This window comes from Lampetra planeri, chromosome 59, assembly GCF_965212315.1.
Source record: "Lampetra planeri chromosome 59, kcLamPlan1.2.h2, whole genome shotgun sequence".
NCBI lineage: Eukaryota > Metazoa > Chordata > Hyperoartia > Petromyzontiformes > Petromyzontidae > Lampetra > Lampetra planeri.
Window position 1 is genome coordinate 395,928 of NC_136165.1, and position 17,870 is coordinate 413,797.

Below are 17,870 nucleotides of genomic sequence, written 5' to 3' on the forward strand. Positions count from 1 at the left end.
CCGAGCACAACAACAAGCAGGAGTAGTGGGAGGAGCTTTTTCCACTAAGTGGTCGTGACGACACCACGGCGCTTGTGCCAGGATATGTGCACCACAGATATCCATCACATAGAGACCCATAGAGTCATCACACATAGACCTATACACTCACTACGCACAGACCCTCAGACTTGCACAGAGAACCATAGACTCACAACAAAGACCCATATACTCATCAGACAGAGAATCACAGACTCAAACAGATCCACAGACTCGCACAGAGCCCTATAGACTCACCAAACAGAGACATAGACTCACCACAGAGAGACACATAGACTCACCAGACAGATACCCATAGACTCAATCGTACCCATACTCGCACAGAGACCCACAGACTCGCCACACATACCCATATAATTACCACACAGAGACCCATAGATCTACACAAAAGCGCATAGACTCATCACACAGAACCACAGACTCAAACACACCCACAGACTCGCACAGAGGTCTATAGACTCACCACACAAAGACACGGACTCACCACAGAGCCCCATAGACTCACCACAGAGCCCCATAGACTCACCACAGAGACGCATATACTCACCCCACAGAGACCCATAGACTCACCCCACAGAGACCCATAGAGTTATACAAAAACGCATAGACTCATCACACGGATAACCACCAACTCAAACAGACTCACACAGAGCCCTATAGACTCACAAAGCAGAGACACATAGACTCACCACAGAGAGACACATAGAGTCACCAGACAGATACCCATAGACTCAATCGTACCCATACTCGCACAGAGACCCACAGACTCGCCACACATACCCATATAATTACCACACAGAGACCCATAGATCTACACAAAAGCGCATAGACTCATCACACAGAACCACAGACTCAAACACACCCACAGACTCGCACAGAGGTCTATAGACTCACCACACAAAGACACGGACTCACCACAGAGCCCCATAGACTCACCACAGAGCCCCATAGACTCACCACAGAGACCCATATACTCACCCCACAGAGACCCATAGACTCACCCCACAGAGACCCATAGAGTTATACAAAAACGCATAGACTCATCACACGGAGAACCACCAACTCAAACAGACTCACACAGCCCTATAGACTCACAAAGCAGAGACACATAAACTCACCACACAGAGACACATAGACTCACCTCACAGAGACCCACGGACTATCACAGAGACCCATAGACTCACCACACAGAGATCCATCGACTCACAGAGAGACCCAAGGGCTAGCACGTGAATGTGTGGTGATTTAGTTGAAGGTGGAGGGGGGTTACCAGCCCCTCGCACCCATCCAGAACTCCCCGTGGCCACTGGTGGCTGCGGGCAACGTGAGGTGGTTCACAGCTGGTCAGGGTTGGCACCCCCCCCCCCCCCCCAAAATGGCATTTCTCACAACCACCGCTGCATTATCAATCGTCACCATTCGCCAATAAGTGACAGTGACGTCACCACAGCGCCTGTGCCAGGCCAGGTGCACTTTGAAGCCACGTGAAGTGTCGAAGGCTCGCTGACCGGAGGTCCTGGAACAGACCCAGGTGCCATGGGTTGGCCGACTGAGATGACTGGCAGCTGTGCCAAATTGCTGCATATTTATCATCCAGTGTTCCGCTCGTTGTTGTGAGTGTCACTCCTCCGTTGTTGTTGGAGGGCGATTGTCGCCAACTGCCAAGTAGAAGCATCCTTCACGAGCCTCCCTGCAGAGGCCGATCTCGACACCACCAGTACCAGTCGTCGACAAAGCCCACTCAGCTCCACATCCTCCCGTACCGCATCAGTCCACCTCCACTCCAGCCCATGCCGTGCCCGCCCAGCTCCCTCCATCCACCCACATACTCACTTACCGGCTTACTCACGCACTCACCCACTCATATCTGCTCACGCACCCACGCATGAAATTTTAAATGCAGGCTACGCAAAGCATCGTGATCAATTTACACCAAAATCTACTCTCAACCACTTAAACCACATATTCGTAAATGATGCGCACCCTAATCAGCCACTATGGCTGTGTGCAGGGTGTTGTGATGTCACGTAGTACGACGTTTTTCTTGCTCCCCCCCCCCCACCCCGTTATAACGCGTTGTCTATCTATGGCCTCGTCACATTGGCCTTAATGGACGCGTGGTGATGGTGAAAAATGATTCGGCGGTGGACACTGAATTACCGGAGCCCCATTTATCATTCAGGTGACACGGGGCACGGTACGTGAAGAACCTCTTATGTCCTGTAAACAGACTTCTCTGCGTGGGATAGTTAACACCTCTTAATGCACAGACAACCGCCAACGCAGCCTCGCCTGCCGGAGGAGCTCGCTGATGATCGGACAGTGTTCAGATCTCTCAAGGATCTGTGAGCTACTCGCACACAAAGATCCACGTGTAGCCTTTAACAGACTGTTGGGGCAAGTGCTTTATAACATCATCAAAGGGGCGCTGCAATACGATGCAATCAAAATTACCGATCAGAGATTTTCCCATATATGGTCTTTGTTGATTGTGAATTGATACTAATTGTATTGATTCCACTCAGTCGATACAGCAGCAAGCCTGGTTTGTATGTACTTTTTATAAAAAAATAAATTCATGTAGTCTATCAGACCTTTGTATTAAATCGCTCTGCAAAAAGTCATTTTGTATGCTAGTAAATCAATGTTATGCTAATGCAAAATTTCATCATAGCCGCGACTCGGTTTACTCCGATGTGCAATGTCGTCTTCATCTCGATCCTGTGAGTGTACAATTTTATATTAAACTTCATTTACTGAGTGAATACAAGACCACTTATATGCTGATGTCCATTTTTATCATAGCTGTGATTCATTCAGCCATTCACTCACTCAGCCACAAACTCACTCAGCCACACACTCACTCAACGACTCACTCAACTACTCAGCCGCTCACTCACTCAGATATTCACTCACTCAGCCACTCACTCAGCCACTCACTCACTCAGTCACTCAACCACTCGCTCACTAAACCACTCGCTCATTCAACCGCTCGCTCACTCAACCATTCACTCACTCAACCACTCGCTTGCTCACTCAACCCCTCACTCAACCTTTCACTCAACCCCTCACCAAACCACTCACTCAACGACTCACCAGAATCCTCTCGGCTTGGGGACTCACTTAACCATTCACTTAACCACTCACTTAACCATTCACTTAACCACTCATTAGAGCAACCACTCACTCGCTTAATGACTTACTCAACCACTCAACCAATTACTTTCTCACTCCCTCAGCCGCTCACTCCTTCACTCAGCCACTCACCCTTTCACTCAGCCACTCACTCATTTAGCCACTCACTCAGCCACACACTCAACCACTCAGCCGCGCACTCACGAAGCTACTTACTCACGAAGCTACTTACTCACTCAACCACTCACTCACTTAATCACTTACTCAACCACTCAACCATCACTCTTTAACTCACTCAACCATTCACTCAATCAGCCACACTCACTCAACGACTCACTAACTTAACCGCTCAGCCGCTCAGTCACTATCTCAATCACTCAACCAGTCGCTCACTCAGCCACTCACTCCCTCAACCACTAACTGACTGAACCACTCACTCATTCAACCATTCCCGAATTCATTCAACCAGTCACTCAACCATTATGTCGCTGGACGAGTCCCACCTTGATAGGTCTGCGACGTTTCCTTCCAGAGTTATTGCCAAAAAAACACAAACATCCCAGAATCCTCTCGGTTTGGGGTCCAAATTTTGTCGCTTATTATATCCCATGAGAAACATCGCATAGAATAAATGTGATTGGATTCTCCCCGCCTGGACGAGCAGAATTGAATATGTAAGCGTCAGGGTTTGGATCTAACCTACAACCTCCTGTATACCGGGCGAAGTAGTGAACTTCTCGTCACCCGGGTCGCCCTAATCCATTCCCGTATCTCTTCTTCTGTGTGTGTGCTACAGGCGGGTGTCTCAGATTGCCAGCACCATGTGATGGGAGCTCCAGGGCATGCTGCGTGCTCGCCAGGAGGGGCTGGGCAAGATGGCGTAGTCGCTGGAGCAGCTGCGGGCGCGGCACCGCCGCTCTCACCCTGGCGGAGTGCAGCAACACAGTGGGGCGGCACCAGCGGGACACTCTGGACAACGCAGGCAAGCTGCGCGCCAGCCACTCACTCACTCATCCACTCGCTCACTCACTCACTCAGCCACTCATACAACCACTCACTCACTCAGCCACTCATACAACCACTCACTCACTCATCCACTAACTTAAACCACTCACTCAACTACTCATTCACTCAAACACTCACTCAACCATTCACTCAACCATCCACTTACTCAACCACTCAATCAATCACTCACTCAGTCATTAACTCAACCACTCACTCAACCACACACTCATGCACTCAAACACTCACTCATTGGTTCAAACACTCACTCATTCAAATACTCATTCAACCACTCACTAATTCACTCAACCACTCACTCACTGAACCACTCACTCGCTCACTCAACCACCCGCTCGCTCACTGAACCAATCGTTCCATAAATCACTCATTCAGCCACTCACTCAACTATTCACTCACTCACTCACTCACCCAGCCACTCACTCAACCAATCAGTCACTCAATCATGAATTAAACCGCTCACTCACTCAACCCCTTACACACAGACTCATCACCTGTGTCTCAACCATCTTACTGAGTAACATAACTCTTTTTTTAGAAGTGACCTGGCCACAAATGATAGGTCAACAACGTGCCTTATGTGGAAATTTATAGCAGCCAACTACTCTAAACGCCTGTTTCTAAATGTGTAGGGACCAGAATAAACATCCACTTGACCACGGAGAGAACATGCAAACTCCAAATATACAGGTGTCAGGGTTGGGATCTAACCGACAACCTCCTGTATACCAGACGAGGTAGTTAACATTGTATCCGGGCAAGCCGTACATCGAGCTGGAGTGGACCATGCGGTCCATCCCTATCGCGTGAGTGGCTCCCACTGTTGTTATTGTGTTCATATGTGTGTGGTCTGCTTGTGTGTATGTGTGTGCCGCACTGCGCTATGAACCCAACATGACCAGGCTGTTGCCCCGCTCGCCCGACTCGTTGAGAGGCTTGACCACCCCCCAGGGCGTTGTCGTGAAGATACCGCTGGAGGAAGAATATCTCACAATACTGGAAGAGGTGAGGACTACACAGTGATTAACTGAGTGGGTGTGTGGGTGAGTCGGTGGGTGAGTCGGTGGGTGAGTCGGTGGGTGAGTCGGTGGGTGAGTCGGTGGGTGAGTCGGTGGGTGAGTCGGTGGGTGAGTCGGTGGGTGAGTCGGTGGGTGAGTCGGTGGGTGAGTCGGTGGGTGAGTCGGTGGGTGAGTCGGTGGGTGAGTCGGTGGGTGAGTCGGTGGGTGAGTCGGTGGGTCAGTGGTTGAGGGAGTAGGTGAGTGAGTGTGTTAGAGAAGTGGGTGTGTTGAATGGAAGGAGTGGATTGTTGAGTGAGTCGTTGGGTGAGTGAGTAGGTGGGTGTGGGTTAGAGATTGAGTGGGTGGTGGGAGATTGTGTGAATTAGTGGGTGGGTGGGTGAGTGAATGGTTTGAAGTTATTTATTAGGTGAGGGAGTGGGTTCGAGGTGGGTTGGTGAGTGGATGAGAAAATTGGTGGGTTAGAGATTGAGTGGGTGGGTAAGTAGGTGATTGGGAGGGTGAGTGGGTGAGTGGCTTAATGGGTGATTAAGTCGGTGGGTGAGTAGGTGAGTGCCTGGATAAGTAAGTGAGTGTATGGGAGCATGAGTGGGTGGATGGTTGAGTAGGTGGGTGAATAGGTGAGTGGGTGGTGGGCGGGTGAATTAGTGAATGACTGTGTGAGTGAGTGCGTGGGTAGGTCAGTGCGATATTGTGTGGGGGAGTGGGTGAGTGAGGGGTTGAGTGAATAGGTTAGTGGGCGGGTGAGTAGATTGTTGGGTGAGTGGGTGGGTGAGTCAGTTAGTGGGTGGGTGAGTGAATATCGAAGGTTGAGCAGGTGAGTTGTTAGTGTGTGATTGGGTGCGTGGGTGAATCAAAGAGTGAGGCACCACGGTGGCGAGATGTTAACTACCTCGCCTAGTATACAGGATTTTGTGAATTAGATCCCATCCCTTCCACCTGTATATTTGGAGTTGGCATGTTCTCCCTGTGGTCGTGTGGATTTTTCTCCGGGTCCTCCCGGTTTTCTCTCCATATTTAAAATCAACATTCATTTAGAGGATGTGGCTGCAATAAATGTCTCCATGATAATCCACTTCGTTAACCTATCATTTGTAACCAGGTCACTTCTGAAAAATATTAATTTAGTTATCTGAACCAGAGGTCGCAACCGGGTACCCGATACCCGTACCCTACCCGATACCCGGCTACCCGTACCCGGCCGGGTACGGTACGGGTAACCGTTTGCGACCCTGGGCGGCCGGGTACGGGTACGGATAGGCCGTGAGTCACTGGTGAGTAACCGTTTGTCACTCATTTTGGGTAGGGTACGGGTACGGGTAGGGAACGGGTACCCGTACCTCTGATCTGAACCTTTTCTGGTAAAATAAAAAAATATTGTTTAATTTAGTTTATTGGGTGGGTGAGTGGGTAGGTGGGTTATTGAGTGATTTGGTGGGTAGGTTAGAGATTGAGTGGGTTAATGGGTGGGTGTGTGAGTGGGGGTGTGATTAGTTGAGTAGGTGAGTGGGTGAGTAAATTGTTGAGTGAGTGGATTAGAGATTGAGTGGGTGGCAGGGTGAGTGGGTTTGTGAGTGGGTTGGTGGGTGGTTTTGAATGGGTGAGTGGGTGGAGTGCCGTGGTGGCGAGCTGTTAACTACCTCGCCTTTTATACAGGAGGTCGTGAGGTCGATCCCGACCCTGACACCTGTATATTTGCATGTTCTCCCCATGGTCGCGTGGAATTTTCTCCAGGTGCTCCGGGTTCTCCCTCCACATTTAAAAACATGCAATTATAGAATTTGGCTGCTATAACTTTATACGTGAAAAGCCACTTAATTGAGTTGAATATTTGTGGTCAAATGGTTTTTGAAAAATATCTATATAGCTGAGTGCCTTACCTGGTAAAATAAAAAAGCGTAATTTTCATTTAGTGTGCAGAGGAGTGGCTGGGTGGGTGAGTGGATGAGTGAGTGCGATGTTTGATGGGTGTTTTATTTTACTTTTATTAATTTACATTTTTTTTACCCACGTGACTTTACCGAAAAAAACCTAAGAATAGTTTGATGGGTAGTAGGTCAGTGGTGGGGTGAGTGAGTGTGGGCTATAGATTGAGTGGGTGGCTTGGTGAGTGGGTGAGTGCGTGCTTGGCTCGGTGGTTGAATGAATGGATGGTTGAGTTAGTGGGTGGGTGTTTGAGTGTGTGTTATCGTGGGTGGGAGAGTCAGAGAGTGGAGTGCCATGTTGGCAAATTGTTAACTATCTTGCCTGGTATTTTTAAGTTCGTAGGTTCGATCCAAACCCTGCTTCTCAAAACAATCTATATAGCTCAGTGGGCCTTACCTGGGGAATTTTTTTTTTTAGTTAAGGGTGTTGGTGAGTGGGTGGGTGGGTGAGTGCATCAGTGTGGGTTTGAGATTTAGTGGGTGGCTTTGTGAGTGGGTAAGTTCGAGTAACTCAGTGGTTGAGTTTGTGGGTTGTTACGTTAGTAGGTGATTAAATTAGTGGGTGGGTCAATAATTACGGTGGTAGTGGGTGAGTGGCTGAGTGGCTGAGGGAGTAGGCGGGTGGTTGGCTGGGTGGGTGGGTGAGAGTAGGTGGGTTATAAATTGAGTAGGTGGCAGGGTGAGTGGATCTGAAAGTGGGTGAGTGAGTAGGTGCACGGCTGGGTGAGTTAGTGAGTGGATGGTTGAGTGAGTGGGTGCATGGATGTGTGGGTGGGTGAGTGTGTGTGGGTAGGAGGTTAGGTGGGTAGTGCGTGAATGGATGGGTTAGAAATCGAGTGAGTGGGTTAGTCACTGGGTGAGTGAGTGGATGGGTGGGTTTATGAGCTTTGGTTAAGAGATTGAGTCAGTAGCAGGGTTTGTGTGTGGTTTAGAGATTGAGTGGGTGGTTGGGTGAGTGGGTGGTTGGGTGAGTGGGTGGGTGGGTGATTCAGTAAGTGGGTGAGTGAGGGGTTGGGTGAGCGATGGGTTGAGTGGGTGTGTTTTTTGTTCGTGAGTTTGTGGGTGGGTGAGTTGGTCAGTTAGTGGTTGGGTGAGTAAGTAGGTGGGTGAGCAAGTGAATGGTGTGTTGGTAGGTGAGTGTGTAGCTTGGTGAGTGGTCGTAGGGTGAGTGGGTGGGTGAGAAAGTGGTTAACGGAGTGAGTGGTTGGGTGGGTGGGTGAGTTGTTGACTGAGTGGGGTCAGCGAGTGGGTGGGTGAGTTGATGTGGGAGGTTGAGTGGGTACGTTAGCGTGTGAGTGATTGGATGGGTGAGTCAGAGAGTGAGGCATCAAGGTGGTGAGACGTGCACTGCCTCGCCTGGTATACAGGAGGTTGTGGATTCGATCCTGACCCTGTCGCCTGTATATTTGGAGTTTGCATGTTCTACACATGGTCGCGTGGATTTTGCTGCAGGTCCTCCGGGTTTTCCCCTCTGCATTTAGAATCAACATGCGTTTAGAGGATTTGGCTGCAATAAATGTCTATGTGATAAGCCACTTCGTTTATCTATAATTTGTTCACAGGTCTATTCTGAAAAGGATCTATATAGCTCAATGGGCCTTACCTGGTGAAATAAAAAGTAGTTTAGTTTAGGGGGCTCGTTGGGTCGGTAGGTCTGTTGCAGGTCGAGTAGGTGGCAGGGTGAGTTGGTGAGTAGGTAAGTGGCTGGGTGAGTGGGTGGACTGGTGAGTGTGTGAGTTAGAGATGGAGTGGGTGGATGGGTGGGTGTATGATTGGGGGACTGAAATGGTGAGTGGATGGGTGAATGAATTGTTGAGTGAGTCAGTGAGTGGGTGTGTAGGTGGGTGCGTAGGTAAGTGGTTAGCAAGGTGTGTGGGTCTTTGAATGGGTATGTGGCTGAATGGGTATGTGGCTGAATGGGTATGTGGCTGAATGGGTATGTGGCTGAATGGGTATGTGGCTGAATGGGTATGTGGCTGAATGGGTATGTGGCTGAATGGCTATGTGGCTGAATGGCTATGTGGCTGAATGGCTATGTGGCTGAATGGGTATGTGGCTGAATGGGTAGGTGAGTGGGTGGCTGCGAGTCAGAGAGTGGAGCCCCATGGTGGCGAGATGTTAACTACCTTACCTTTTGTACAGGAGGTTGTGGGTTCGGTCTCGATCTTGATGCCTGTATATTTGGAGTTTGCATGTTCTCCTCGTGGTTCATGGATTTTTCTCCGAGGCCTCTGGGTTTTTTGTGGCCACGTTGCTTCTGAATAAGATCTGTATAGCTCTGTGGGCCTTACCTTGTAAAAAAAAAAGTGTTTACAGTTGGGTGAGTGGGTATTTGAGTGCGTATGTGGGTGAGTGAGTTGGTGGGTGGTTAGGTTAGTAGGTGAGGGGCTGGGTGAGTGAGTTGTTGGGTTAGATATGGAGTAGGTCACAGTGTGAGTGGGTGGGTTGGTGCGTGAGTTGGTCAGGGAGTGGGTGGGTGAGTTAATGGGTGGGTTGTTGGGTGAGTGAGTTAGTGAGTGCATGTGCAGGTGGGTGCGTGGATGAGTGGCTTAGTGAGTGGGTTAGAAATTGAGTGCGTGGCAGGGTGAGTGGGTTTGTGAGTCGGTTAGTGGGTGGCTTTAGTAGTTGAGTGGGTGAGTCAAAGAATTGAACGCCACGGTGGCAAGATGTTAACTACCTCGCCTACTATGCAGAATGTTGTGGGTTCGATCCCGACCCTGACGCCTGTATATTTCACTCCACATTTAGAAACATGTAATAAGAGGAATTGGGTGCAATAAATGTATACAGCGACTTTGTTGAACTATCATTTGTGGCGAGGATGCTTCTGAAAACAATCTTTATAGCTCAGTGGGCCTTAGTTGGTAAAATAATATCTCACATTACCAGAAGAGGTAAGGACTACATATAGAGTGGGTGATTAACTGGGTGGGTCTGTGAGTGTGGGTCAGTGATTGAGGAAGTAGGTGAGTGAGTGTGTTAGAGATTGTGGGTGATAGGGTAAGCCATGGGTGACGTGAGTGGGTGTGTTGTTTGGGAGTGAATAGACGAGTGGTTGGGTGAGTGGCTGGGTGAGTGGGTGGGTGGGTAGGTGAGTGGGTTAGAGATTGATTGGGTGAGTTAGTGGTTGGCTGAGTGGGTGGGTGGGTGAATGGGTTTAGAGATTGAGTGGGTGGTGGGTGGTTGGGTGAATGAGTGGGTGGGTGGGTTTGTGAATGGTTGAGGTGAGTGAGTGGGTGGGTCAGCGCGTGAGTGGGTGTGGGAGTGGGTGAGAGGTGGGTTGGTGAGTTGGTGAGAGGATTAGTGAATTGGTGGGTTCGAGATTGCGTGGCTGGGTGAGTGAGTCGGTTAGAGATTGAGTGGGTGGCAGGGTAAGTGGGTGGGTTGCTTAATGGGTGTGTGAGTGGGTGGATGAATAGGTGAGTGGATAAGTGCATGGTTTAGTGGGTGGGTGAATAAGTGAGTGGGTGGGTTAGTGGATTGTTGCGTGAATGTGCGGGTGGTTGAGTTTTTGGGTAGATGGGTGTGTGAATATGGGAGGTGAGTTCGTGTGCTAGTGGGTGGGTGAGTCGGAGAGTGAGGCACCACGGTGGCGAGATGTTAACTACTTCGCCTGGTATGCAGAAGGTTGTGGGTTTGATCCCGACCCTGACACCTGTATATTTCCCTCCACATTTAAAATCAACAAGAATTTATAGGATTTGGCTGCAATACATGTGAAGTATTGGAAAATGACGGCAGGAAACTCCTTGACGGGAACACACTTCTTTTATTAAATCTTGACTTGTAACAATACAAGGCGTGGCCTCTCTTCTTCACAATGCGGTCACCATACAACGGTACAACTCGTGACCTCTTCTTCTTCACCCTACGCTTCTCTTGACTCTCTGGATTCTGTGCTGCTGGCTCTCTGTGCCTCGTGTAGACTCCGCGCCTCGGCTACACTCTTCTCTCGCCTCGTGTAGACTCTGCGCCTCTGCTACACTCTCCACTCGCCTCGTGTAGACTTTGCATCTCTCTCTCTGGCTACACCGTATGCATACTCGGCTCGTGTAGACCTTCCTCTCTCTCTGGCTACACCGTATGCATACTCGGCTCGTGTAGACCGTTCTCTCTCTCTGGCTACACACTATACATTACTCAGCTCGTGTAGACCGTTCTCTCTCGCTGGCTACACACTATACATTACTCAGCTCGTGTAGACCGTTCTCTCTCGCTGGCTACACACTATACATTACTCAGCTCGTGTAGACCGTTCTCTCTCGCTGGCTACACACTATACATTACTCAGCTCGTGTAGACCGTTCTCTCTCGCTGGCTACACACTATACATTACTCAGCTCGTGTAGACCGTTCTCTCTCGCTGGCTACACACTTATACCTTACTCTCCTCTACTCTCCATTACTCTCCTCTACTCTCCCTTACTCTCCTCTCCGGGCTCTATCTCTGCACCTTCGTCTTCATTCTTAGATGGTTCCACTTCTGCCCCCTGCTCCTCTGTGCATCACCTTATATACCTCTTCTTCCCGGGAGACGGAGCGGATGCGGACCTCAACGTCGGCACCGCTCCTCAGTTACCCAATCCCCACGCGCTATCCCTACGATCCGGTTCCGCTCAGCGCGTGTTTCCACTCCCCGACCAATCACACCGCGCTGCTACCCGATCACTCCCTCTGGGCGCGTCACCGGCACACAGCCAATCAGCAGCACTACCCCCACCCGCGCACTGACGCCTGCTCCTCCCCGTCAGCGCGCGTCACCACACACACACCCGTACATACGCGCTGGCACACGACATATACACCCAGCGCGTATCACCACTACACATGTCATAAGCCACTTCGTTGACCTATAACTTTTAACCAGGTAATTTCTGAAAAAGATGTTTAGCTCTGTCGGCCTTACCTGGTAAAATAACCACAATTTAGATTTAGTTTAGTGTGTTGGTGAGTGGGCGGGTGAGTGGATGGGTGGGTGGGTGAGTGGGTGAGTGTGAGTGGCTCGGTGGTTGAGTTAGTGGGTGGTAGTGGGTGGTTGAGTTAGTGGGTGGTGGAATGTTTTGGTGGTTGAATTATTGGGTGGTTGAGTGATGGGTGGGTGGGTGAATAATTACGTGGTTAGTGGGTGAGTTGCTGAGAGAGTGGTTGGGCGAGTGGGTGGGTTAGAAATTGAGTGGGTGGCATGGTGAGTGGATGTGTATGTGACTGGGTGAGTAGGTGAGTGGCTGGGTGAGTATGTGAGTGGATGGATGAGTGAGGGGGTGAGTGGGTTTGTGGATGAGTGAGTGTGGGTAGGAGGTTACGTGGGTAGTGGGTGGGTTATAAATTAAGTGAGTGGGTTAGTGACTGGGTGAGTTGTAGTTGAGAGAGTCAGTTTAAAAGTGAGTTGGTGGGTTAGAGATTGACTGGCTCGGTGAGTGAGTGCTGGGTGGGTTAGTGAGTTGTTGGGTGGGTGAGTGTTAGTGGGTGGATGATCGACTGGGTGGGTGGTTGAGTGAGGGGGTGGGTGGGTGGGTTGCAGTGACGTGTGGTGAGGTCAATGGCTGGGGAGGCACTGGCTTGTGTCAGAGCCAGATTCACACACTGAGGGGGACGTGGCCTCACGGAGGGGGGCGTGTTAGACGCATCACCCTCAGTGAGGCAAATGTGATGGCTGCCTCCCCTGGTGCTTTTTCATTGCAGTTTCATGACGAGACCAGCGAGCCTAAATATCTTTATACACATACGTGAAATATGTTACCTGGAGTATGGAAGGCGAGGACATGAAATGAAGGGGTCTACAAACATTACATTGGTGACATACTGTGATAGTAACAGGCACGCGCTTATTGCGCGCGCTCCATCCAGTTACTGAGGGGTTGCGTAATCAGGGGAGGCTGAGCTCGTCGCTGCCTCACCTCTCGTCTCTTCCTGTATTTGCAGCGGAGCTCCGCAAATTTGGCGATTTTGACTATAAAAATGATTGGAATCATACAGAAATGACATTTATAACACAGATCAGTGGAAAAATCTTAATTTTTCTTTTATTATTCTCTTTTTTTTACTTTTCAGAACAACTATTGTCATTGGAGTATGACAGGTGAGGCTCTGCCTTCCCTGACCGCACGTCGCTGGTGGGTTGGTAGGTTGGTGAGGAAGTGAGATAGTTAGTGGGTACGAGATTGAATGGGTGGCTGGCTGAGTGGTTGAGAAGATGGGTGTGCGATTTCATGGGTGAGTGAGTCGGTAAGTGAGTGGGTGAGTGGGTTTTTGTATGGGTGAGTGCTTCAGTGGGTTCATGAGTGAGTGGATGGGTTATTGAGTGAGAGGGGTGGGTATTTGAGTAAGTGGTGTGCGTGAATAGGTGAATGGGTGGGTGTTTGAGTGAGTGAGTCAGAGAATGGAGTGCCACGGTGGTGAGATGGTAACTTCCTCACCTAGTATACAGGAGGTTGTCGATTCGATCCCGACCCTGTCGCAAGTATATTTGATTGTGCTTGTTCTCCTCGTGGTCGTGTGGATTTTTTTCCAGGTCCACTGAGTTTTCGCTCTGCATTGAGAATAAACTTGCATTCAGAGGATTTGGCTGCAATGCATGTGTATGTGATAAGCCACTTAGTTAACCTGTCATTTGTAACAAGGTCGCTTTTGAAAAAGATCTATATAGCCCTGTGGGCCTTACCTGGTAAAATAATAACAGTTTAGTTTTTGTTTCGTGGGTGAGTGAGTGAATGGGTGGGTTGGTGGTTGGGTGGTTGAATGGGGGTTGGGTGGGTAAGCTGGTGGGTGTTCGAGTCAGTGGCTGGGTCATTGTGTGAGTGGATGGGTATTTGAGTAAGTGGTGCGAGCCAGTAGGTGAATGGGTGGGTGTTTGGGTGAGTGGCTGGTAGGTGGGTGAGTAAGTTAGTGTAGGAGGTTGAGTGGGGAAGTTAGTGTGCGAGTGGGTGGGTGAGTGAGTCAGAGAATGGGGCACCACGGTAGTGCGATGTTAACTACCTTGCATAGTATACAGGAGGTCATGGAATTGATCCCGACCCTGCCGCCTGTATATTTCGAGTTTACATCTTCTCCCTGTGGTCACGTGGATTTTTCTCCGGGTCATCGGGGTTTTACCTCTGCATTGAGAATAAACTTGCATTCAGAGGATTTGGCTGCAATAAATGTATATGTGATAAGCCACTTTGTTTACCTGTAATTTGTAACAAGGTCGCTTTTGAAAAAGATCTATATAGCTCTGTGGGCCTTAGCTGGTACAATGAGAAATAGTTCAGTTTTCGTTTATTGGGTGGGTGAGTGGTTGGTGGGTAATTGATTGAGTGGGTGGTTGGGTTGGTGGGTGAGTGAGTGTGTGAGTGTGTGAGTGGGTGGGTGGATGGGTGGGTGAGTGGGTGGGTGGATGGGTGGGTGTGTGAGTGGGGGAGTGAATAGGTGAGTGGGTGGGTGAGTGGAGTCTAGAGTGAGTGAGTGAGTGGGTTGGTGGGTGGGTCGTTGAGTTAATGAATGGGTGTGTAGGTGGGTGCACAGGTATGTTCTTGAGTGGCTGTGTGTGTGCTTGAGCGAGTGAGTTAGCAGTTGAGTGGGTGGCAGGGTGAGTGGGTGAGTGAGTGTGTGGGTGGCTTTCGTAGTTTAGTGGTTGGGTGAGTCAGAGAATGAGGCGCCACAGTGGCGAGATGCAAACTCCCTCGCGAAAGTCGACGTGTTAAACTGGTTTATTGGAATTCGTATTTTTGACCCCAACCCTGATGTCTGTATTTTTGGAGTTTGCATCTTCTCCCGTGGTCACGTCGATTTTCCTCTGATTCCTTCGGGTTTGTTTAACACGTAGACTTTCGCGACCAATATCATCTATAATAGAGGTTTCTTTTTTGGGTTAGATCGCGTAAATATATAAATGTGTCGTTAAAACCCACCACCACCCGACACAGCCAACTAGTAAGGGTTGTCACGTACGCAGAACATGCCAATTTGTAACTAGTACAGCTCACGGTGTGTTGGAGAGTCAAGCCACAACATTTACAATCTGAGTACGACGTTTCGCCAGTAATTACAACTAGAAGGTAGCGAGGGTTGGTGAATCACCGCACAATGATGTTGGCAAATCACCTTCCCGTGGGCGTCGAGGTGCCATAACCTGACTCGCCAGGAGAAGGCAGTAGAGCAAGTGGACTAATCGCCATCTTCACCTGTACAGGGATAGAGTGTTTCACCCTCGCACGCATGGGTTTTCTCCGGGTTCTCCGGTTTCCCCCACTTGTGTAAGAACTCATCATTCATTCGTCGAAAACTTAAAAAAAAAAACAATTCAGGACCCGACTGTGACTCAGTGTGGATTTCCTGGAGTAAGTCTATTTTATTATTAAAGATTTGAAGGGGCTGTTTGATGACACGACTAGAGAGCTGGCTTGCACTGCAGGGAACTTAATATTCAACTTGGATTCCCTAACCCTCAATGGCCATTTTAAGTTAAATTTGTGCATGTAAGACTCGCACAAACAACCATACCCAGAAACCCATAGACTCCAACAGAGACCCATACATTCCTACAGACACTCAGACTCACACAGCGACCCCATACTCACAGAGACCGATAGACATGCACAGAGACCCATCGCCTCGCACAGAGATCCATACACTCAAAGGCCCAAAAACTCACACAGAAATCCATATATTCGCACAGAGGTCAATAGAATTAGAATTTGAATATTTATTCATACTGGATCAATCTGATGAGCTATAACGATCTGTTTTCACAGACGTCCAATCGGGTGGGTCAGAAAATAACAACAAAAATACAATACAAAAACATCACAGGAAAGGTAAACAAACTGTTTCGAAATATACAAATTAAACTGAACTCTTTTTATCTTACCATAGACTCATACAAACCTGTTGGACTCGCACAGAGACCTTAACCACTAAACCTCGAACAATTAAAACCCTCTAAACCCCTAACTATCTAAATCCATAACCATCTAAACCGCTAACCCTCTCAACCCCTTTACCCTTACAACCCTAATCTTTAAACCCCTCGCCCTCTAAAAGCTTAACCTCTAAACCCCCAAAACCCTAACCATCTCAACCCCTAACCCTCTAAATTCCTATACCCCTAACCCTCAACCCCTTTACCCTTAAAACCCTAACCCACCAAAACCCTCGCTCTCTAAACCCCTTATTCTTTTAACCCTAACCGTCTAAGCCATTAATAACCAAACCCTCTAAACCCTCTGAATCCCTAACCCTCTAAACCTTGAAACCCTAACCTTCTAAAACCATAAATCCGTAACCTAATCCCAACACATTTAAACCCCAACCCTCTAAAGAACGAACCCTCTAGACGCATAACCCTTAAAACACCTATGCCCCTAAAATGCTAACCCTCTAAACACATAATCCACTAAACCCGTAACCCTCTAAACCCATAAAGGGTTTTTTTTGTTAGATTATGTAAATATAAACGTGTCGTTAAACCAACCACCACCCGCAACAGCCAATTAGTAAAATTTGTCACATCAACAAAAAGTGCCATTAAGTGTTGGAGACTAACGAAAAAAAACCACTTTATTACGGACAATATTAGTTGTGAAAGTCTAGGTGTTAACCCTCAACTCTCAAACCACTAAACCCCTAACACTGTAAATCACTAACCCTTGAAACCCCGATACCTCTAAACCCCTAAACACATACCCTTATAACCTCCTCAACTTCTAACCATCTAAACCATTCAACATCCAACAATTGAAACCCATAAACCTCTAAACACGTAACTCTCTAAACCCCTAACCCTCTAAAACCTATAAACCTCTAAACATGTAACTCTCTAAACCCTCAACTCAAAACGTTCTAAACTCTAACCCTCTAAACACCACATCCTCTGAAGGACTTTCCCCTTAAGACCCCAACCGTCTAAACACCTCACCCTATAAAACGGCAACCCATAAACCCCCAACACTCTTAACTGCCTAAACCCTTAACCTTATAAACCCCAAACCGTCGAAACCCCTAAACCTGTAAAACCGTAATCCACTAAACATCAAAACCTCTAAACCCATAACTTTCTAAAACTCCTAACCTTGTAAACCAATACACCGAGCAATCAAAACCCATGAACCCTCTAAACCTCTAAACACCCAACTCTCTAAACCCCAAACCCTCTAAACCCATAACCTTCTAAACTCAACCCCTTTACCCTTAAAACCATATCCGTCTAAACTCACCCTTTTAAATCCTAACCCAAATACACCGAAAACCCTAACCCTCTAAACCCCTCAACCTCTAACATACTCAACCCCGAAACATCATAACCCTTGAAACACCCAAAACCTCTAAACCCCTAAGCCCATAACCTTATAAACTCCTAACCCTCTAAACCACTAACCCTTTAACAATCAAACCCCATAAATCCTCTAAACACCTAATTATCTAAACCGAGAACCCTTTAAACCCATATCCTTCTAAACTGTAACCCTCTAAAACCCAACCCTCAAAACCCCTTTACCCTTAAAACCATAACGGTCTAAACCCATCACCCTCTAAAATCCTAACCCATAAACCCCCAAACCTCTAACCCACTGAACCCTTAACCTAAACCCTTACAGTGAGGGAAAAAAGTATTTGATCCCCTGCTGATTTTGTACGTTTGCCCACTGACAACGAAATTATCAGTCTATAATTTTAATGGTAGGTTTATTTGAACAGTGAGAGACAGAATAACAACAACAAAATCCAGAACAACGCATGTCAAAAATGTTATACATTG

At 48.4% G+C, this 17,870-nt stretch overlaps 1 long non-coding RNA gene across 1 annotated transcript in view; it reads left to right on the forward strand.

Annotated features, from left to right (window-relative positions):
• Positions 1-3,974: 3,974 nt before the first annotated feature.
• The window catches only part of LOC144736172 (uncharacterized), a 29,754-nt gene continuing 15,858 nt past the window's right edge, over positions 3,975-17,870 (forward strand). The window contains exons 1-2 of the long non-coding RNA XR_013588720.1: positions 3,975-4,156; positions 5,097-5,199. This is a non-coding gene — a long non-coding RNA (uncharacterized LOC144736172). The remainder of the gene's footprint in view (positions 4,157-5,096; positions 5,200-17,870) is intronic.